At 35.5% G+C, this 22264-nt stretch overlaps 1 long non-coding RNA gene across 4 annotated transcripts in view; it reads right to left on the reverse strand.

Annotated features, from left to right (window-relative positions):
- Positions 1-22264, reverse strand: part of LOC109548344 (uncharacterized) — a 389113-nt gene that overhangs the window by 41477 nt on the left and 325372 nt on the right. For all 4 annotated transcript variants that reach the window (XR_012327209.1, XR_012327210.1, XR_002174431.3 and 1 more), the window contains exons 4-6: positions 20699-20881; positions 17148-17263; positions 6989-7065 (exon numbers count right to left, since the gene is read on the reverse strand). This is a non-coding gene — a long non-coding RNA (uncharacterized lncRNA). The remainder of the gene's footprint in view (positions 1-6988; positions 7066-17147; positions 17264-20698; positions 20882-22264) is intronic.

Consider the following 22264-nt stretch of genomic DNA (forward strand, 5'->3'; position numbering starts at 1 on the left):
GCAGGTTTCAATCAGAAATCACTCATCATACCAAGAACAAGGAAGATCTCAAAAGGGAATAAAAAGAATACATTCACTATATGTCAACACTGAGATGCCAGAGATGTGAGAATAATCTGACAAATCCTTTAAAGCAACCATGGTAAAAATGCTTCAATGAGCAATTAAAAACATGCTTGAAGCAAATTTTTTAAAATTAAAAAATAAAACAGAAAGCCTCAGCAAAGAGATAGAAATCTCAGCAAAGATATAGAAGATGTCAGAACCAAGTAGAAATTTTAGAACTGAAATATACAATAACTGAAATCAAAGCTGAGTGGATGAAATCAACTCCAGAATAGAGGGACATAGGAAAGAATCAGTAAACTAAAAGACAGAACAAGAGAAATCATCCAAATGAACCATCACAGAGGAAAGAGAAAAGAACAGGTGTCATCAGAAACTTGGAAGGAGAAGAGAAAAAGAATGGGTCTAAAAATGTACCCCAAGAAATAATGTCCGAAAAATTTTAAATTGATGAGACATAAACCAACAGATTAAAGTAAGTGGAACTCAAGCAGGATAAACATAAAGAAATTCACACTAAGGCACATCAATAGTTAAACATCTGAAAACTAAAGAGAGGAAAAGTCTTAAAAGCACCCATAGAAAAATGACACTACCAATAGGAGAAAAACAACTAAAGAGCAGATTTCTCATCAGAAACTGCAGAAGCCAGGCTGAAAGAAAAAATTGTCAACCCAGATTGAGATGGACACATATATGCTATTGATACTATGTATAAAACAGATAACTAATGAGAACATACTGTATAGCACAGGGAACTCTACTCAATGCTCTGTGGTGACCTAAATGTGAAGGAAATCCAAAAAGAGGGGATATGTGTATACGTATAGCTGATTCACTTTGCTGTACAGTAGGAACTAACACAACATTGTAAAGCAACTATACTCCAATAAAAATTTTAAAATAAAAGAATGAAAGGGAAATCAAGACATTCTCAGTAGAAGGAAAACTAAGATAATTTGTTGCTTGCAGACTTGTCCCAAAAATAGAGCTAAAGGAAGTTCTCTAAACAGAAAAGAAACAATAAAAGAAGGAACTTTGGAACATCAGGAAAGAAGAATACAGTATTTTAAAAAATGAGTAACTAAAATAGACTTTCCTTCTTTTGAGTTTTCTAAAATGTTTGATGGTTTTGAAATTATACCACTAATATGATTCTAAATATATGTAGAGGAGATATTCAAGAATATTATATTATAAACGGGTCAGTAAGGGGGCATAAAGGGAGGTAAGGATTCTATATTTGGTCTTCTTTGTCTTAGTCCTAACCCACCCTCTTCATCTTCCATGAAGACAATCTTCCATAATTAAAACCAGCCATCCTCATGTTTTACAAGACAGTGTGTCCTTTACTTAGGAACAATTCTACCTCTACTTATTAAATCAGCATTTTTTCTTTCTCTCCAGTATGTGTACATATTTTTAAGGGAAATTATCTGGAAGAGTCTACCACAATATTTTAACATTATCCTTTTCTGGGCATCAAGAGTCTTTATTTTATTTTCATATCCATATTTTGTATTCTTTTATACATATTTCCTCCTTTAGTAATAATTTTTAATTGTAAGTTTATAAGGAAAAAACAATTAGGATACTTCAGGTTTAAATGGTGGTATTTCTTTCACTTCTGTTTAAATTATATAACAACATTCAAGAGGACACAAATTAGCAGTAGTTTCAAAAAACAGAAGCAAGGTTATAATTGATCAGAATCTCAAAGGAATTATTCTTTACCATCAGTGCAAATAAATTAAGAAATAAGTTTGTGATCTAAAATAATAAAAGCACCCTGGTCAAGTACAAATTAGTAAGAAAAATTAAAGTATTTTGAATACTTGTCTAGCTCTGAAAAATCAGGAACTGTACCAAGTACAAACCATGCAATACATGCCTCTGTCTACTACCTTGCTTCACATAAACTTCAAGAATTTTTTGAAGATGATGATAAGTCTCTTTCTTCCATCAACACTTCCATATTGTATGTCTCTTTAATCCATTTTGGGACTAAACTTAAATGGAAAAATAATAGAGAACAGGAGATCAAAAATTAAATATAAAAGCAATTCTGTTCATAATGAAGAGAAAATGAAACAAAATAATCAGAAATATGTTTAAAAACTGTTTTTGAGCTTAAAAATGTATTCTACAATGTTTCAGCAAAAAAATAATTATGAGGGTAACAAATGGACTCTTCCTGGAATTATCAATAGATGCCAGACAAAAAGGAAACATTGTTCACAGAGATTTGAAGAGAAACATCTTATAATCCAAGAGTCCTGAATTCAGAGGTTATTACTCATGTGGAAAAATCTCAGTGACACAAGCGCTTAGAAATATAAAACACATTTAAACTTCCTTTTAAAAAAATATATGCAAAGTGTACTCCAGCTAATTAAAAGATTAATCCAAGTAAACACTCAGAAGTAGGGAAAAATAATATGAAATGGCTGATTGCTACAATTGAGAGCAAAGAAACATATAGAGTTATTGGAATAATGAGTAAAGAATTCAGACATAAATTTGAATATAAATTTGAAAATAAAACTATCCACAAAAAATTAATTAGGGAAAAATGTTATCCTTATCACTGTCTTCCTCTTCATCAAAGTGTAAACATCAAGTTAAATTAGCATATATGGGAAGGTAGAAATATAAAAGGATAGAGGAAATAAAGAAAGTTAGGCAAAATTATTTTCCTTACATAGAGCAGATTACAAATACAGGTATTTTAAAAAACAATTTTTAAATTATTACAGTAACATATGTATAGCTAAGGGTCCAGGAAATCTAATTGATTTGTATATATTTTTAATATGGTGTATATATGATACACCATATTAACAAAATGAAAAATAAAATTCATATGATTATCTCAGTAGAAGTAGAAAAAGCATTTGACAAAATTCAACATCTTTTCATGATAAAAACTCAACAAAGTGAGTATAGAGGGAATGTACCTCAACATAATAAAGGCCATATATGACAAGCCCACAGCAAACATTATACTCAGGAACAAGACAAGGATCCCCATTCTAAACACTTTTATTCAACACTGTACTGGAAGTGCTAGCCAGAGCAATTACACAAGAAAAGAAATAAATGGCATCCAAATCAGAAAGAAAGAAGTAAAACTGTTTCTCTCTGCAGATGACATGATATCATATATAGAAAAATCTTTAAAATTCCAGCAAAAACTATTAGAACTAATTAATAAATTCAGTAAGGTTGCAGGATCCAAAATCAACATACAAAAATTCTGTACACCAACAATGAAGTATCAGAAAGAGAAATTTAAAACTAATCCCATTTACAATTACATCAAAAAAGAGTAAAATACTTAGGAATAAATTTAACCAAGGAGGTGAAATATTTGTATACTAAAAACTATAAGATATCAATAAAAGAAAATGAAGAAAACACAAATAACAAATAAATGGAAAGATATTCCATGTTCATGGATTAGAAAAATTAATACTCTTAAAATACCCATACCACTCAAAGCAATCTCAGATTCAATGCAATCCCCATTAAAATTCCAATAGTATTTCTCACAGAAATAGAACAATCCTAAAATTTGTATGAAACCCCAAAAGACCTCAAGTACAATCTTGAGAAAGAAGAACAAAGCTAGAGGCATCATGCGTTCTGATTTTAAACTATATTACAAAGCTATAGTAATCAAAATGGTATTGGCATAAAAACAGACACATAGATCAATGAAAGGAGAGTTTCTTTGATAAATGGTGTTGTGAAAACTGGATAGTCACATTTGAAAGAAGAAACTAGACCCCTTACATCACACACAAAAAACAACATAAAATGGATTAAAGATGAAAATGTAAGACCTGAAACCATAAAACTCCTAGAAAAAAATATAGGGGTTAAACTCCTTGACATTGGTCTTGTCAATGGTTTTTTGGATTTGACACCAAAAGCAAAGACATCAAAAGCAAAAGTACACCAGTAGGACTACTTCAAACAAAAAGCTTCTGCACAGCAAAGGAAACATCAACAAAATGAAAAGACAATCTATGGAATGGGAGAAAATATTTGCAAATTACATGTTGGATAAGGGGATTAATATCCAAAATACATATAGAACTCACACAACTCAATAGCAAAAGACCTCCAAACAAACCAGTTTCAAATGGGCAGAGGAACTGAATAGACAACAGGTACATGAAAATGTGCTCTACATCACTAATCGTCAGGGAAATGTAAATCAAAACCACAGTGAGATATCACCTCACACCTTTTAGAATGAACTGTCATCAAAAAGATGAGTGATAGCAGGAGTTTTCAAGGATGCAGAGAAAAGGGAACCCCTGTGCACTGTTGATGGGAATGTGAATTTGTACAGCCACTATAAAAAACCGTATGGTGGTTCCTCAAAAAATTAAAAATAGAGCTACCATATGATTTGGCAAATCCACTTCTAGGAATATATCCAAAGGAAATGAAATCACTATCTGTAGAGAAATCTGTACCCCCATGTTCACTGCAGCATTATTTACAATATCCAAGATGTGGAAACAACCTAATTGTTCATCAACAGACATATATACACAACACATTTTCTTTATCCATTCGTATATATACACATAAATAATGGAATACTATTTGATCATGAGAAAGAAGGAAATCCTGACTTTTGCTACAACATGGGTAAAGCTTGAGGGCATTATGCTCAGTGAAATAAGACAGAAAAACAAATACTGTAGGATGTTACTTTTATGTGAAATCTAAAAAGGTGGAACTCAAAAACAGAGCACAGATTGGTGGTCACCAGAGGTGGGGAGTAAGGGGTGCGGTAAATGGTGAAGCTGGTCAAAAGGTACAAGCTTCCACTTATAAGTTCTGGATGTAATGTACAGCATGCTGACTACACTTTACAGTGCTGTATTGTTTATTTGAAAGTTGCTAAGAGAGTATACCTTAAAAGTTCTCATCAAAGAAAAAAATGTAACTATGTGGGGCGATGAATGTTAAGTTATGGTGGTGATCAATTCGCAATATATACATGTATCAAATCATTGGGTTGTACAGCTTAAATAATATCATGTTATATATCAATTATATCTCAGAAAAACTGGGGAAAAAATAAAATGCCAAAACCATTAATTAACCTAGGAAAAGAAAGAGTGTGAGTAAACTGAAAACATAGATTACAGTAAATCACTGAGACTAAAGTTCATCAAAGAAAATAAAGGATCAAAGGAAAAGTGCATATGAGAGAAACAGGATATATTATAAAGGATCCAACAATATTTGCAGCTGCAGTTCTAGAAGGAGAGCAGGAATGGAGTACAAGAAACATTTAGTGATGAGGATGAGAATTCCCATTACCAATGGGGAAATCAACTCTGAGCTTAAAATACATATTCTAACAAGACTTTTTTTGTTTAATGAGGAACAATAGCACACCAAATCATAATGGAGTACACAAAAGTGAAAACAGGAGACAAGAAAAAACCTGACAGCAGCCTGAGATGGACAGCACAGTATTCGCAAAGGAGGAACAATAATATAAACAGCTGAAAATCGAAAAAATAGAAATTAGAGGATAAGAAAACAGTATCTTCAAAATGCTGAAAGAAAATAACTTGCAACTGAGAATTTTATAGCCTGTGAAACTGTACCTCAAAAATGAAGGTGAAATAAAAATATTTTTAGACAAACCAAAACAGAGAATTCATTAGCACAAATCCACTGGAAAGGAAATACTGAAGAGTGTTCTTTAGTCAAGAGAAAAATGATTCCATCTGGATTTATCAGTAATGAAGGCATCATTAGAGTTATATTATAAACCACTATACGGTGATTTTATGACTTTCTTCTTCCATCTCACAATTTTTCTTTATAAGTTTTAATGCCACATCATTCAGAGCATAAAGACACATGGCTGCTAGATCTTCTTGACAAATTCCATCTTTTAATACTGTAAGTTATCACACTTAGTCCAATTGAATGCTTTTTCACTTAGAATTATATTTAATTAGTTATTAGTATCACCACTCCAGGTATTAATATAGCTTATTTTTGTCCATTCTTTTTTGGGTAATTTTTCTGTGATGTGTATCTAGTAATAAAAAAATGTAGCTGATTTTTTTACATTGGATTTTTAAAACTGTGCCTTTTTATGTGAAGATTTAACTCATTCAGTTTATTATGTTTACTGATATGTTTGGCTCTTGTCTGCCATTTCTCTGTATGTTTTCTATTTACTATGCACAGCTTTCATTTTCCTTTGGGTAGTGATAGGAACAAATTGATTTGTTAGTACTAGGTAGTGAATCAACATATTGATTGGTCAATTTGTTTTATTCCTTTTGTCTTCTCAAGGATTGAAAAAAACTATATATATATATATATATATATATATGTCTTCAACCATAGACTGCTAGAATTCAGCCCTCCTATTAAATTTTGGCTATCATATTTTAATACCTAAGAAATATTTCACAGTTGACAATTACTCTTTTTCATAGCAGTCTGTTCATATGTTATGTATATACAATCCTTTGTTTTTTTCTGATAGTAAGTATAAACTAGATTTTTTTATTTTTTGCAATGATTTGGAAGCCTGGGCAAATTATTTATTATTTGAGGTCTTGTGCTGTTGATCACTGAGTAACAGGAAGTCTAGATTTAATAGAAAGTACCAGCAAGGAATCACTTGTCAGGGACATCCATCTCGTGACCAACTCATGCACCCTCTTGTTAAGTTACCTAATAGCCATTATAGCTATTAATGGCTATAATAGCCTCCTCTGTGAGCAGAATTAAGTGATGGGAGTGATGCTGCCACAAGCCCAGGCTGGTCAGGAAGGCAACATGGTTCACAGTTTCAATGTGTAGCCTTCTTTGAAGGAAGCAGCGGGACAGAGTTTCAGGTACTAGCGCCTTGCCACGAATTACCAACCATGCAGCAATGGTTCCGCATTCAAGCCTGCAGCATTTCAGCTTCTTATTGTTTGCTCCTACTTAGCGACTTTTCACCTAAAAGAAAGAAAATCATGATTTCTCTTAAAGAAATGTAATGCTACATCCGTGGTTTGAAATGCTGTAAGATTATCAATCATGAATTAACATTTTTTTAAGTACAGTAGTCTCTAAACCCCTGTTGTGATATTTAACTTTATGTGTTATTTCCACCTGAGCATTAGTCATTTGTCCTGAGATTTCCCACAATATTTTCTATGACCTTCCGTTAGCATTTATGTTACACTCTTCTAGCTGTTTAGTTTCTTGTCTTCCCCCCTAGTACTTTGTGTAAGGAAATTTCTCACAGTAGATGATATATACTCTAGCTTTGCAAAGAACCTGTACTTGGTACATGTGTGCTGAAGAACTAAACAAATATTTGCAGGATTTTTTTTTCCTTTTAGTTTGGCTTTTTTTTTTTCTTTTTGGTCTTAAAGAAGAGATAGCATGATTTAAGGATTTATATTTGGAAAGTATATCTGGAACTTTACAGTAAACTAGCAACTATCAAAAATTTCACACCATAGAAAACTTATCTTCATTATTTCAATGTTTCACTGTATTTCACTACTTTATTGTTTAAAGAGAACAGACCAAAAAAAAAAAAAAATGCCACTGCGTTATTTGCTTTTAGCCTTTCTTTGAGCTTAATCAAAAAGCAATCTTTTGCCATACTAACGACTGGCCCTTTTATGCTGGCAAAAATACAAATTAAGATTGAGTGAAAAATAGAACCATAAAAGGCCCTAATGATTTTATTATTCAGTGTCAGTATTGCAAGTGATTAAAAATGAGGGAAAGGGGCTTCCCTGGTGGCGCAGTGGTTGAGAGTCCGCCTGCCGATGCAGGGGACGCGGGTTCGTGCCCCGGTCCGGGAAGATCCCACATGCCACGGAGGGGCTGGGCCCGTGAGCCATGGCCGCTGAGCCTGCGCGTCCGGATCCTGTGCTCCGCAACGGGAGAGGCCACAACAGTGAGAGGCCCGCGTACTGCAAAAAAAAAAACCATAAACAAAAACCAAGGAAGGAGACTGATCGATTCATGGCCTTTTATATTTTTTTCAATAAGTTTACAAAACCTCATCACTGCAACAAAATATTGTTCTCAGGATTTCTGTCCTGTCTTTAATGCTTTTCTTCCTTGCAGTACCTGAAAGGGCTTCATAGGTTATACTTTTCAATTTCATCTGGGGCAGGAAGCTCCTCTCTCTGTATTTCTTGTGCTCTTCATTTCCATTTGCTAAAAAGATCTCTTTGGACAGCAACAGCAAAAAACAAGCACCACCAACAAAACAGCACTTATGTGCTAAAATGCATCTAATTTCATATATATCGAAGTCCAGAGAGCACATCTTGGTTTGCTGTGCCTCCAGTTAAATGAATCAATACCTGGGTTCAACAGAGAGGCAGATGTGTTGTCTGCTTGTACTGCCGTAGGAACACAACTTTTAAAATTATTGGTCAATGATGCTTCATTCAGTACAACATGCAAGACAGTTAGGCTCTGAATAGGAAGAACTTCGCAACAGTTAGTGCTGTACAACAATGAGATGGATTGCCTCGGTGAGTCATAAAATCTATGTCTCCAGGGTGTTCAACAACCTTTTACTGGGAAAATTTTAGCATTAAACAAGATGATCATTAAGTGTCCTCCAACTGTTATTTCTATAACACATTCACCATGCCTGCAGTGGGAGACAGAGAAGATAGGGATATGAAATAAACACTTCACAGTCTCACGTCAGGAACTCAAGGAATTTACTCTCTTGCTTGGTAGACAAGACAAAGAGAACAATAGTTTCAATGCTACTATCAGAGGTGGCCAAACCTGAGAAGTGAAGCAATCTGGTTAGAATTTAAGTAGAAGCTAGAACCTTAGCTGGTGTCACAAAAATGATACCATTTTTGGATTAGTTGGGAAGAACTGAAGAAAACATATTCCAGGTAGAGTAACGCAAAAAAACAAGTAAAAAGAAGAGAATGAACATTGTGTTCAAGAAAATCTTGTTGAGGTATATTGAGAAGACAGATCCTATGAATTATTTTTACTCTTATTCATCCCATTCTAGTACCAGAGGTAGGAAAATTGCCTGAAGCAATTTCTGAAACATCCAAATTTGGGGGCTTTCCAAAAAATTTGCCTTAGGGCTAACATCCCTCTTTAATCTACTTTTACCCTTGCCTCCCCAGGGGTCATGTTGTAAAGGACAGAGCTACTGTTGTTCATAAAAGTTAATTGATCTCTAAGTAGAATTTGTTAAGAAGATTCTTATACCGGTTTGTCTTCTCATTTTTATTTCATAATCACGTACAAAATTGTTGACAACATGATTGCTCACGAATAAAGCAAAAACAATAAATGATTGTTGAATGGGTGAATAAAAGATGTGATTTTATTGTGCTTACGAAAGGACGTCTTTGTTTCCAAAGCTTCAAATCCTCCCAACTAAATATAATCAAAACACAATAGCCATCATCTGCTATGATTCCTTGTTCTTTGAAAGATGAATTAGCTATAAAACGGTACATTTATATTTTAAGTACAGGAAAAATGCTGCACATCCGATTATGGTTTGCGGTGCTCTTTTTCAGCTTAAAAAATAGCTTGTTTTTCTTAAAGGAACTGGCCTTTGAAATCATATTTTGCCGGCCACAAATTGGTGTTAGTTACATAGAAGCCAGATGTCCAGTGCTGACTTCAGAGGTTAACTATTGAGGGGTGAACCAATAGAAGCTTGCGTATAAGAACGCTCTAATAAAAGCAAGTCACAGAGATCAGATTCTCATTAGGAAAACCTCGGTCTCTTTATAATTTCTCTGAAACATTGTTTGGAGTAACCTTTGAAATCCTGTTGGGGAAAAAGCAAATCAGGCTTTGGCAGATATTCACAGAATAATCGGATCCTTAATCACAACTGGAGTGGGTATAATGAGTGGGTGTTTTAGGGTAGACAATGGAGGGGGTTCTTCATGTCTGTTTTACGTCAGCTAATGTTGGCAGGTAATGCCCCTATTGTTGCCACTGTTTTGTTAAGAAGGAAGAATGTGGTGTAAATCCCCGTAAAATTAAAAATGAGGAACGAACCCTCACCCCCCAACATGAGTTCATTCCACTAAAATGATTTCTTTTAGAAGAGTTAAGGAAGGTTTCAGACCTACACCTTTCTCCACCCAATTACTGGAAGTCTTTTCTTTTTTTTTTCCTCTGTGGGCTTCATGGTGACAGCCCTAGAGTGGAATGTGAATGCCTTTTCTATAACCCAAGTAACGAATCATACCAGATTTGTGAATAATGCCTGGGCTCAATATGAGACAGGCAAACAAGTCAGGGAAACCAGTGTGAAGAGAACTTTGATTCTTGACTGAATCAGACAAGTTTATTTACCAACAGCATTTGAATCAAAGGCAGCCAAAAATCCAAGCTGAAAACACACTGTCCCTAAACATTACAGTTAGACACTGAACCCGAAGCAATTCCTTGTATTTCTAAATCAATGTAGTTGTTATGCTCCCTATTTGATTTTTGCAAGTGTTTGGCTAGTCCCAATTAGAAGACCATAAGTTCTCGCTGAAAATGCGAGAGATGATAATCAACAGCTTTTGGAATGAAAAAGTGAAATCCTCTATACAGCAAGCTGCGGTTCTAAAGCCACCTCTGAAGAATTCCAAGGACACAATCAAAAATGTCAATTGCCTTTCAAAACAAATGCAGTAAGTTTCATCCAACTGATTTTAAAGGGCTAAGAAAGCCCAATACAATCTCTGAAGTAACTCAAACTTTACAAACCTTAGGCAAGAATATTTTGATGCTAAAGTAAATGGTTAATTGCCTTTAAAATTTTATACAACAAAACCAGGGATACGTGCATTTTTATCTTCATTTGACATGTAGTCTTAAAAAGGCAACTATGATGTTACCTACTTAGCACACAACTCTCTGTTATGATCATAAAATTAGAACGTAAATGCATGGAGGTCATCGCTAATTTATTTCTGGTTTCCAGTTTTTGTTTTTTCCAGACTTTGATGGATTGATAAATTATCAAGCTTTCATCATTCTATGTACTGTAAAGAACACGCAGAAATTGTCAAAAAGTCAAAGAAAGAATATTAACCATTCCCTCTATGTCTTGCTCTCTGTTTGGGAAGCATTTTTATTATCCTGATGGGGATGTTTGTGGGTTTAGTTTGTCTCACTTAGGCCATCTCACTTATTAGGATAGGAAGTCCTTTAGAACAACCATCAGTAAGAACGACTACCATTTACTGGGTCCTTAATATATTCAAGGCAAAATATGAACAGTTCACATATGTGGTTGCATTTATTTTTCAGATGGGATCCTATTATTACCTGCAGTTGATGATAAGGAAACAGAATTAGAAATCCTAAGTAAATTATCAAAGAAAATAAAACAAGGTGACAAAGTAAAGGATAAAGCAAGATTTCAAACCCAGGCCCATCTGATTTGAGGGTCCACGGTTTTAACTACCACAATGTATTATCTGTATACTGTTACAGTATTTAGTTGCTTGGGGTGAGCAAATAAAGTGACCTACGTGAAGGGAGTATACCCTAGACACAGGATATATCTGAGGAGATAAAGATAATCCAATTTGACTAGAGTGAAAGTAATAGATAGTAATAGACAAATAAAAGAGAAAGGGCTTCCCTGGTGGCGCAGTGGTTGAGAATCTGCCTGCTAATGCAGGGGACACGGGTTCGAGCCCTGGTCTGGGAGGATCCCACATGCCGTGGAGCAACTAGGCCCGTGAGCCACAACTACTGAGACTGCATGTCTGGAGCCTGTGCTCTACAACAAGAGAGGCCCACGCACTGCGATGAAGAGTGGCCCCCGCTTGCCACAAGTAGAGAAAGCCCTTGCACAGAAACGAAGACCCAACACAGCAAAAATAAATAAAATAAATTAATTTTAAAAAAAATTTAAAAATAAAAAAAAATAAAAGAGAAAAAACAAAAACGGTATCTAAACAATGAACTTAATGCATAGGGCTGGTCATAAATCATCTGTCCATTTGTTTCCAACCCCAAATATCTGAGTGTTTATTAACTATTCTAAGTCACCAAAGAGGACATAAGGATGAGACCAACAGGGTCACTGCCTGACCTGCCAGCGCCAGGCTACAGGGGATAATTTGCTAATGCCTTTAGAGGGGAGCAAGAAAACTGACAGCGAGAAACCACTTCTTTTTTTTGGTTTATTTTTGGGTTTTTTTTGTATTTTTTTGCTTTTTTAAAAACATTTATTTATTTATTCATTTATTTATTTTTGGCTGCATTGGGTCTTCGTTGCTGCGCGCGGGCTTTCTCTAGTTGCAGCAAGTGGGGGCTACTCTTTGTTGCGGTGCGCAGGTTTCTCATTGCGGTGGCTTCTCTTGTTGCGCTTGTTGTGGAGCACCGGCTCTACGTGAGTGGGCTTCAGTAGTTGTGGCATGCAGGCTCAGTAGTTGTGGCGCACAGGCTTAGCTGCTCCGTGGCATGTGGAATCTTCCCGGACCAGGGCTCGAACCTATGTCCCCTGCATTGGCAGGCAGATTCTTAACCACTGCGCCACCAGGGAAGTCTGATATAGTACTTTTTTTTTTCTAAAATAATGAGTTTATTGAGATGTAATTCACATACCATAAAATTCACATTTAAAGTGTACAATTTGGTGGTTTATAGTACATTCACAAAGCTGTGCAATCATTACGACTGTCTAATTCCAGAATATTTTCATTGTGCCAAAAAGAAACCCTGTACCCACTAGCAGTCATTCCCCATCTTCCCCTTCCCCTCGCCTCTGGCAACCAGTGATTTACTCTCTGTCTCTGTAGATTTTCCTATTCTGGACTATGTTTAACTTTTTGAAGTGTAAAAAAGAATTTTTTTTACCACCCCACCCCCCCAGCCGCTTACCCTCCTTGGTGTCCATACGTTTGTCCTCTGCATCTGTGTCTCTATTTCTGCCCTGCAAACCAGCTCTTCTGTACCATTTTTCTAGGTTCCACATATATGCGTTCATATTTGTTAATATTTATTTGTTTTTCTCTTTCTGACTTACTTCACTCTGTATGACAGTCTCTAGATTCATCCATGCCTCTACAAATGACCCAGTTATGTTCCTTTATATGGCTGAGTAATATTCCATTGTATGTATGTAGCACAACCTCTTTATCCATCCGTCTGTCAATGGGCATTTAGGTTGCTTCCACGTCCTGGCTATTGTAAATAGTGCTGCAATTAGCATTGTGGTACATGACTCTTTTTGAATTATGGTTTTCTCTGGGTATATGCCCAGTAGTGGGATTGCTGGCTCATATGGTAATTTTATTTTTAGTTTTTTAAGGAACCTCCATACTGTTCTCCATAGTGGCTGTATCAATTTACATTCCCACCGACAGTGCAAGAGGGTTCCCTTTTCTCCACACCCTCTCCAGCATTTGTTGTTTGTAGATTTTCTAATGACGCCCATTCTAACTGGTGTGAGGTGATACCTCATTGTAGTTTTGATTTGCATTTCTCTAATAATTAGTGATGTTGAGCAGCTTTTCATGTGCTTCTTGGCCATCTGTAAGTCTTCTTTGGAGAAATGTCTATTTAGGTCTTCTGCCCATATTTGGATTGGGTTGTTTGTTTTGTTAACATTGAGCTGCATGAACTGTTTATATATTTTGGAGATTAATCCTTTGTCCGTTGATTCACTTACAAATATTTTCTCCCATTCTGAGGGTTGTCTTTTCATCTTGTTTATGGTTTCCCTTGCTGTGCAAAAGCTTTTAAGTTTCATTAGGTCCCATTTGTTTATTTTTGTTTTTATTTCCATTAATCTAGGAGGTGGATCAAAAAAGATCTTGCTGTAATTTATGTCAAAGAGTGTTCTTCCTATGTTTTCCTCTAAGAGTTTTATAGTGTCTGGTCTTATATTTAGGTCTCTAATCCATTTTGAGTTTATTTTTGTGTATGGTGTTAGGGAGTGTCCTAATTTCATTCTTTTACATGTAGCTGTCCAGTTTTCCCAGCACCACTTATTGAAGAGACTGTCTTTTCTCCATTGTATATCCTTGCCTCCTTTGTCATAGATTAGTTGACCATAGGTGTGTGGGTTTACCTCTGGGCTTTCTATCTTGTTCCATTGATCTATGTTTCTGTTTTTGTGCCAGTACCATATTGTCTTGATTACTGTAGCTTTGTAGTATAGTCTGAAGTAAGGGAGTCTGATTCATCCAGCTCCATTTTTTTCCCTCAAGACTGCTTTTGCTATTTGGGGTCTTCTGTGTCTCCATACAAATTTTAAGATTTTTTGTTCTAGTTCTGTAAAAAATGCCATTGGTAATTTGATAGGGATTGCATTGAATCTGTAGATTGCTTTGGATAGTATAGTCATTTTCACAATATTGATTCTTCCAATCCAAGAACATGGTATATCTCTCCATCTGTTGGTGTCATCTTTACTTTCTTTCATCAGTGTCTTATAGTTTTCTGCATACAGGTCTTTTGTCTCCCTAGGTAGGTTTATTCCTAGGTATTTTGTTCTTTTTGTTGCAATGGTAAATGGGAGTGTTTCCTTAATTTCTCTTTCAGATTTTTCATCATTAGTGTATAGGAATGCAAGAAATTTCTGTGCATTAATTTTGTATCCTGCAACTTTACCAAATTCATTGTTTAGCTCCAGTAGTTTTCTGGTGGCATCTTTAGGATTCTCTATGTATAGTATCATGTCATCTGCAAACAGTGACAGTTTCACTTCTTCTTTTCCAATTTGTATTCCTATTATTCCTTTTTCTTCTCTGATTGCCGTGGCTAGGACTTCCAAAACTTTGTTGAATAATAGTGGTGAGAGTGGACATCCTTGTCTTGTTCCTGATCTTAGAGGAAATGCTTTCAGTTTTTCACCATTGAGAATGATGTTCTCTGTGGGTTTGTAGTATATGGCCTTTATTATTATGTTGAGATAGGTTCCCTCTATGCCCACTTTCTGGAGAATTTTTATCATAAATCGGTGTTGAATTTTGTGAAAAGCTTTTTCTGCATCTATTGAGATGATCATATGGTTTTTACTCTTCAATTTGTTAATATGGTTTATCACATTGATTGATTTGCATATATTGAAGAATCCTTGCATCCCTGGGATAAATCCCACTTGATCATGGTGTATGATCCTTTTAATGTGTTGTTGGATTCTGTTTGCTAGTATTTTGTTGAGGATTTTTGCATCTATATTCATTGCTGATATTGGTCTGTAATTTTCTTTTTTTGTAGTATCTTTGTCTGGTTTTGGTATCAGGGTGATGGAGGTCTCATAGAATGAGTTTGGGAGTGTTCCTTCCTCCACAATTTTTTGGAAGAGTTTGAGAAGGATGGGTGTTATCTCTTCTATAAATGTTTGATAGAATTCACCTGTGAAGCCATCTGGTCCTGGACTTTTGTTTGTTGGAAGATTTTTAATCACAGTTTCAATTTCATTACTTGTGATTGGTCTGTTCATATTTTCTATTTCTTCCTGGTTCAGTCTTGGAAGTTTATATCTTTCTAAGAATTTGTCCATTTCTTCCAGGTTGTCCATTTTATTGGCATAGAGTTGCTTTTAGTAGTCTCTTAAGATGCTTTGTATTTCTGTGGTGTCTGTTGTAACTTCTTTTTCATTTCTAATTTTATTGATTTGAGTCCTCTCCCTCTTTTTCGTGATGAGTCTGGCTAATGGTTTATCAATTTTGTTTATCTTCTCAAAGAACCAGCTTTTAGTTTTATTGATCTTTGTTATTGTTTTTTTTGTTTCTATTTCATTTATTTCTGCTCTGATCTTGATGATTTCTTTCCTTCTGCTAACTTTGGGTTTTGTTTGTTCTTCTTTCTCTAGTTCCTTTAGGTGTAAGGTTAGATTGCTTATTTGAGATTTTTCTTGTTTCTTGAGGTAGGCTTGTAGAGCTATAAAATTCCCTCTTAGAACTGCTTTTGCTGCATCCCATAGGTTTTGGATCGTCGTGTTTTCATTGTCATGTGTCTCTAGGTATTTTTTGATTTCCTCTTTGGTTTCTTCAGTGTAAATGTGTGCAATTTTTGTATATCAGTTATATCTCAATAAAGTTTTAAGAAATCAAATCATCTTCTGGATTTTTGTGAAGATTTTAGTGTAACCACAGAAAACATAAAACAATATTCATTGATATCTTGTCTAAATATAAACTAAACTTTGCTCACTTATATGCAATTTGACAATTTTCATTTAGTATATAAAGCTTTTATTCAAGAAAAAGATCTTATCTGCACATTCCTGCATACTTGGTATACAATGTTGCTAAATATGGGTGTGATTTGCTTATTGGTGGTTTTGAAGTTGACATAAAGTTTGGGGTCACTGTTAGTTTCTTCAAAATGTACAATTAATATAATTTTGACTTTCTAGAAATGGAAGAAGATAGCCTCCCTAGACATATGTTTTCAAGAAGGGCATCACTGTTGCTTGACATATAAAGATGTTTAAATGTAAGCCTGCTGTAATATTTATTTTCAGTATATGAGACGAGAAGAATATCATCTAATTTGGAAACATTTTGAGGATGAGGATGCAGAAAAAGGTAATAGTAAAACATAAATTTATATGCTGTATTTCCAAAATTGTTTGCTGACCTGTGAAGAGGGCATAAGAAGCCTAGAAAAAAATGAACAGATTGAACTTGAGTAGTTCATTATTATCTGTATTTTGTTAAGCTCATGCAGTAAAAAATGACTTGTTTTGAGAATAAAGACTGCTTCAGAACTCAAAAAACATCAGCAGCAAAGGGTAGTCAAAATAAACAGGACTTTCTTAATTTCTTTACTAAGACTCCATCTTTAATTTCACAAGTTTAAATTATCTACATAATAATTTAAAAAAAAAACATTTTCCCTGAGAAAGAAAGTTATAACTTAGGATGACATTCAATGTGCCTCCCAGGATTTAAAAATGATGGCCATTTTAGACACAGAGAGCCTGTGTGATATATTTGTAGACCCAAAGGACCTGATTGACAAACAGCTGGTCTATCAAAACAGGATATAGATAACAAGTGCACATTTTTTGAGATCCAAAAATTAATTTTATGTTAGTCTAAACTTACCTTCTGCTGCTATGAAGTCAAATCCTAAGTATTTCATGCTCAGATGCTTTTGTGGAGAGGCTTAATAGCTTGATGTCATCACATTGGAAGGATACCAGGAATCAGTGTAATCTGGGCTTGATAAGAATAGAGATGCAAGTCAACACACATTTTATTTTTGACTGCATTCAATTTACCACCACGTTAAAGAGAAGAAGATTTCCTAAAGGTTTCAGGCAGTTCAGAGAAGTATTTTTGGTGGAGGGAATAGAAATAATAGAAATATCCTACTGTATCACGGGTATAAAAAAATATTAAATTATTGTTATTTGCTCACACATATCATTTTTAATAAGTCCTACTACTAATTAATTACTACTAGTTGCCACTGTTAACTAGTCTTATTGTTGCTTTGCTTCAATAATGGCACTTATAAAAAAACCAATAATAAGAAACATTATATAATTTCAAATAACACCAATTTTAATAACACATATGTGCCTGATTATTAACTATATGTTATATTGTTATGTTCTTTATTGTTTGGTATGGCTGTATCCCAGATTGGCTCTCTAACAAGTTGATTACCCTATATCCAAGGCCGAATTCTGTTTCAGCCTTTTACTAGCAATGTAGCCTTGGGCAAATCACTTAACATTCCTGGGCTAAACACTCCTCATTTTGTAAAATAATTATAAATGATAATAGTTCTTTAGAGGTTGTCAAGATGATTAAAGATGGTGGAATGTCCTATCATAAGTAATCAATAAATATTAGCTCTTCTTTCCATATAATTGTCCCTTCTGAAACTGTAAATCCAGCGTGAGATCTTCCATGGCTGTTTTGTTTTCCGTTACGACGTTCTTGGCTCTGTGGTTTCCTGGCTCTCAGCTTGCTTGTTCAAGTTCTTCTCCTTCAAGGTCCCGTAAGGTCTCTGAGTGTGGAATTTTAGTTTAGGCAAAGTCGTTTCTGATTCATTCTCTGACCTGTTCTGGAGTCTGTTCTCACAGTTAAATTGTCCTAATCAATGTACTTGTACTTCTTTTTTAACATTTCTGAGTGCTTTCCATTCGCATCAGTTCTTTTCAGGAAAAACCCTATCATCTACTTCTGATTCCACCACTTTGGATAGAGTAGGTTTGCTCCATATTCTCAACCAAAGCTGGATGTAAGAAATACTTAAGCATCATGGACAGGAAAGCACTGAAGGCTGGAATTACTGAATGGCTTCTCTTCAGGAAACGTGGTGATTTGAGGGAACAGTTTTTTTAAGCATGGCCTTTTGTTTCTTAACCTAAGTGTGCTAGTAAGAATCAGTTCTAAGTGGAGAAACAGGAAAGCATCAGAAAGGTTGTCAATTTGTTTCCTAAACGGATAATTTTCTGGTGGCATTGTGCCAGAAAGCTGGTCTTTCCCAGAGTCCTTTCCCATCCCTCAAACACAGTTACAGACTGTGTGTAGTGTCAATGCAAACTGTGTCATCAGTCAGAGAAGCCAAACTGGAGAGAAATGTGAGATTTGGTTTGTGGTTAGTGTGACCAAGAGGCCAGACTGCATGGTGGTGCCAGGAGTTCAGTGTGGTGTAATCAGAGGGAGACAAGGATGTGACCAATGTGACCATTTGCTTTATGACTCTCAGGCCAATATGAGGTCTTGAAAGGATGAGGTGGCCTGAAACCTCTCTTAAGGGAGGATGTGGACAAATGTCTTTTTTTTTTTAAGTAAACTTTGGAGAGAGCAGATAGAGTACACTGCACAATAATAGAATCTCATCGAAAGAAGAACAAATAAGTATAATGTGAAAATAGCTAGAAAGAAAAAAGTACCATGTGAATTACTGACCCACGTCCTCTTCCAAAACAAATCTATGGGAAATTCCAAGATACAGGCATGGGAGGTCCTTACAATGTTGTCACTGTCATTAAGAGAAGGCAGGTTCTTCCAGAAGTCTTGGCATAAGGACTCACAGGGTCACTGAGGGTACCCTCCCCCGGGGTGGGAGGCAGCTGTCACTAGTCTCATTGACCAGGGAATGAATATATATTAGATTCTGGTTTTGAGGACTTAAATTCTTAAGCCTTAGAATCTGAATTTTGGGGGATGGAAAACAAGATAGAGAATTTGAGTTTATGAGAGACCAGATGTTACTCTGAGAGCCAGCAGCTGCCTCTGGCATTTGGTTGGTGGTGGTGGAGGAGAGGGTGAGCATAACGAGATATGTATGCAACCTAAAAGAGCTGAGATTTAAGGAATTCAAGCATGGGCTCCTTTGTTTAAATTTAGTCTTGAGAGAGAGGAATTATACTTGATTTTGCAGAGAGAAAGAGAGAGAGAGAGAATGAGATCTTGCCATGGGAGTATCAAACCAGGATGGGCTACTGTTGTCAGACAGTGGAGGGCCAGTTTCTAAAGGTGACGCCACGTGGCAGCAAGAGGTAGATGCAGCAATAGGCAGACTGCAGCGCTGGCTGGAATTGAATGTGGAAGCCAGTTCACAGTCCCATGTTCCATTTTAGGGCTGTATAAGACCCTTGGGTTCATGGAGAATCCAGCCTGAGGAGAAGATGCTAGAATTCTCACTATCAAGGAAGGTACTGAATCAAGCAATTCAATAAAAGTCATAGAGGTTAAGACTAAATTTTTTCACCCCCAAGCAGTAAAGCACATATTCAGTCTGCACCAAGTAAGAATTACGTTAAGAGGAATCTACATCTTTAACAACCTGCGTCTTAAATATATCACTAGAATCTCCTAGTCCTTCATTAGAATATAAGTTCCATGAAGGTAAAGAATTCAGTGCTGTCAATAAGTACTCATAGAAATGAATTTTAAAAATCTATTCAGTATAATATTTTGAGTTTGCAAATACTAATTAAATATATAGGCCATTAAAATAGAGAGAAAACACAGATACATTATTTGCATATCAGGGATAATCAAATATTTTAAATTTATCTAGGCCTAAGAAGAAAATAAAACAGAATTCAATTAAATTTATATGTGGTTATTGGAATGTTTATATTATGCCAGACACTGTACTGAAATTTAAGTAAAAGAGGAAGTCCCTGTTTTTAAGCAATCTAGTGAAGGAGAGACATAAGCCAAAGAGAAGACTGCAGGAATTGATCTAAAGCTGAAACGAAGGAGCTTAAGACAGACTCTATGGAAGTGTCAATTCAACTGACCCTTAAACAATGGGACAAAGGTTAGCCAGCAAGGAGCGGGAAAAAGATCTAGGCACAAAGTGTATGCAAACTGTGGATAAGACAGAACACCGAGTATTTTAGGACAGCTAGAATTAGTTTGATATGACAAAGAAAGTATGCAAGAAAAAAAGTACGGAAGGAAGGGTATGTCAATTACAAGCAGAACATTAGGAGAGAGATAGATACGTAGATAGACAGAGTGATAGATAAAGTTTATTACAGTGATTTGACCTTGTGCAGGAATGGACTGATTAAGCAGTTTCCGTAATACAGTGGTCTTTACAGGCAAAGGTTTCCTACTTCTTCGCCACTGGCATCCCACTGTTCCATCATACTTGCTGGCCTTTGTGACCAGGTGGGTTGTACCTCATTCAGCTATGGCCACTCTTTCCTCTTCCTCTGCTGCTGTCATCATTTGTCCCATCTCTCTTCTTCCCAGACCCTCCTCCTGCTCGTCAACTTTTGCAGCCTAGGATGCCACTTCCTTGAGTTCTCTGCTGTGCTCTTTATTAACAGCCACAGTGGTTCCTAAGGAACTTGGGATGTATTCTGCATGGAACAAAACATGAAGAAAGACTCAAAAGCATTTATCCCCACCGGTAATCACTAGTGCAGTGATAGAGGCATAGGTGTTTCCAGTCTGACAGACAAATAGAGAGAATATCCTTCTTCGTTAGACCAAGTGTCGCCCCATGTAACACCCAACCCCCCCCCTCCTGCCAACTCCACTGATGTCGGAGTGGCCACCTATTCCTTTGCTTGTGAGTCTTAGTTCCACTGTCAAAAGCCTCTGATTTACTCCCCCAAATTCCTTAATCCACATTTACTCCAAAATTCAATGAGTTTTTCTGAAGCAAGTAGGTATGCAGATTACCCATGTCTCATACCACCAGGAGGCATTCAATATACATGTATTTCCAGGAGCCCCCTAAATCTTTATTCCACTAACCAGAGCCCCAATATTAAAATAAAAATTACTCTTTTATATAACATCTAAGTTTCAAAACTTTTGTTTTGTGCTTTTAGAATTTCAATAAAATAGCTCTATTTACCCTCTTCTTCCATTTAGCTTGTTTGTCTTCAAATGTTGGCCATTCAAGATTAACTTTGCCCAGCAACAACCCAGCCAATGAGAGACTGTCCCAACTCAGCCAATGAAAAGCCATTACACTTCAAACTCCCTCTTTCCTCCAATGGACTGTTTGTTTATAACAGCTGCTCCCAACTTCCCCTTTTCCTCAATAAAAGATAGTTTCTCTCCTTTGTTTCTCCAGATTTGCCTATGATTTTGCTATAGCTTGCTTGTCCCAAAGTGAAATTCTCTGCTATTCCCAAATAAACCCATTTTACTGGTTAAAAAAAAAAAAATTAACTTTTAAAAAACAAATTAAATTTCCTACTGTTGCTCAGTTTAGTTGCTGTGGGTTTTTCTTATTATATTATTATATTGTGTTATTGTAATAAATACTACTTTCTGGTATTTTTTGTTACAAATGTAATCTAATCAGGAAACACAGTCAGGTTTGAGAAATGTATTTCAATATCCAGATAATGTTAACAAACTGTTGTACCAATCTTCTTGTGCAGATTCTTCCCATACAGTCTTTTTTTGTACAGGAAATGTAACTATTTCCCATAGTCCTTTAGAAGAGTATATAAACTAACAGTTGAAAAACTCTAAAACTGCTAACACACACTGCAATTTTCTTGTTAGGAGATTTTTAAAAATGGTGTTATTTTGAGGGTAGAATCAAGATGTGAAGACAAACTAAAACAATCACAAAAAGACAGTTTTATAAAAAAAGAGTAATGTCATAAAATTTTAAAATTGAAGGAAATTTCAATCTAGTTCAACAATTTTTGAAGAATTCCCTCCTCAGCATATAAGATGCTCAATTAACATTTTGAATGAAAGGGCTGTGTTGAATATAA

Source organism: Tursiops truncatus, chromosome 17 (genome assembly GCF_011762595.2).
Source record: "Tursiops truncatus isolate mTurTru1 chromosome 17, mTurTru1.mat.Y, whole genome shotgun sequence".
Lineage (NCBI taxonomy): Eukaryota > Metazoa > Chordata > Mammalia > Artiodactyla > Delphinidae > Tursiops > Tursiops truncatus.